Source organism: Chrysochloris asiatica, unplaced genomic scaffold, assembly GCF_000296735.1.
Source record: "Chrysochloris asiatica unplaced genomic scaffold, ChrAsi1.0 scaffold00009, whole genome shotgun sequence".
NCBI lineage: Eukaryota > Metazoa > Chordata > Mammalia > Afrosoricida > Chrysochloridae > Chrysochloris > Chrysochloris asiatica.
In genome coordinates, this window is record NW_006408527.1 from 20,056,848 (window position 1) to 20,058,692 (window position 1,845).

A 1,845-nucleotide genomic window follows, 5' to 3' on the forward strand; every position below is an offset into this window, starting at 1 on the left:
GACCAGCGGTTCTTGGAGTGACCCACACTGTGAGTCCTGACCCCATCGTTTCCCTGGGGTTGGGAATGTGTGACCCTCTGTAGTATGTTCTGACCCAACAGTCCCTGCTTGCTCAGGAAGCCCCTTCCTCTTTAGACCCATTATTGTTTACATGCTGTTAGAAAGGCAGGTGTTGGGAGGCAGCTGCTGCCTGTTGCTAGTTCTCCCCAGTTACAGGAGCGCCTGCCACCCCCACACTGGCTGCCATAGGCTAGCCAGAAGCCAAAACAGACTCCCTCTCCCCGCCCTCAGCCACCCCTGTCTGCACACAAAGAGAGTACAGGAAACACCTGGAGGAGCAGGCAGCTGGCAAGAGAATGCCTTGCCTAAGAGAAGAAAGGGTTTGTGGGGAATAGTTAGGCCAGTTAGGGAGCTAGGGAAGGGGGCAGGGCATTTAATTGAGCTTCTCTTGGCACCCACCAGCTTCTAAGAACCAACAGCTGAGTTGCTCAAGTGCACAATCACTCCCAGCCCAAGCCTGCACCCACCACCACACACAGAAACATAGCCAGGGATCCTCCTTCTCCTGGCACCAGCTTTCCCAGAGCTGGGCAAGAGAATCATAAAGGAGCAACTCCTCAGAGAGCTTTGACTTCCACCAACTCCTTACTTCCATGATTTTCCCACCCCCCATCCCCCACCAGAGAGTCTCTTCAGACCACGTAGATTATGACCCACAGTCCAGGTTTCACTAGCCAATGTAGTGAAATCTCCTTCCAAAGAGATGCCTCTGCTTTCAAACTTACCCATCTACATCTGTATCTCTACCTGTGCTCTTTCCTTACCTGCTCCCTGATTATTATTTCTCCTTGTTGTGGTTCAGGGTGGAGCCGACTAAACTGAGAAGATCAAACAAAGCCTTGCTATTAACATCCACCCAAGAATATATATGTAGACCATGTGCTAGGAACGGTGTATGCAGCAGGCTCAGTGCACAACACTCCCTCACCCCCTCTTAGGAATATCCCAAAGGGTACTTTCCTATTAAGTCTGGAATCTGTGTGTGGGGTGGGAAGGGTGGAGATACAGTGAGGAGGGACACTTACACAGTCCAAGCGATCATGTTGCAATCTACTCAACAGCCCAGTACTTAAGCCTGCTCCATGCCAACTCATGGACAAGAAATAGAAGACAGTGGTTCCTGCTATGGAAATACATGTGCTAACAGATGGAGAGGGGACAGGAGCTTGCAAAGCCATCAGACATCAACCAAGCACAAAACATAAAGATGTGTTTATTGTGTTTTTTACACAAGTGTGAACAGTGATAAACTAAGTGTGTAAATTGTTAAGAGGTTCTGAAGTAAGAAATGTTATATAAGTATGAGCTTAGCTTTCTTGTCCGTTTGAAATACCACCACTCCACAGTGCTTGTGGAGAGAACATTAGAGATACTGTGTGATGCACCAGGCACAGTGCCTGGCAGTCTATGCATCACACAGTAGATGCTCAGACTTCTAGTAGTAAGTGGTTTGGAGCTACATCAATTGGCAGGGTCAAGAGACTTGCAAATGTGGTCCTGCTGCAAGCAAGATGAGTAGGAGAGAACTGAGAAGAGAAGGAGGGGTCTTGCATAGGGCGTTTAGTGTTGGAAAGATTGTGAGAGCTTTGAGCTCCTATCTTAGAAACTCACAATGGTGTGGAAAGGCAGAGGGAAGGGAATGTCAGTTTGTAGTTGTTTCAGTCTGCTGGCTGGCTAAGACAGTGAGATGGGGAGGGCAGGAACTGGGTTGTTGTAGGATTTCAAGTGTGACGGGGCAGGACTATGTACTGGCCTGATGGGAGAGTCAGAGATTCTTCTGTTCCA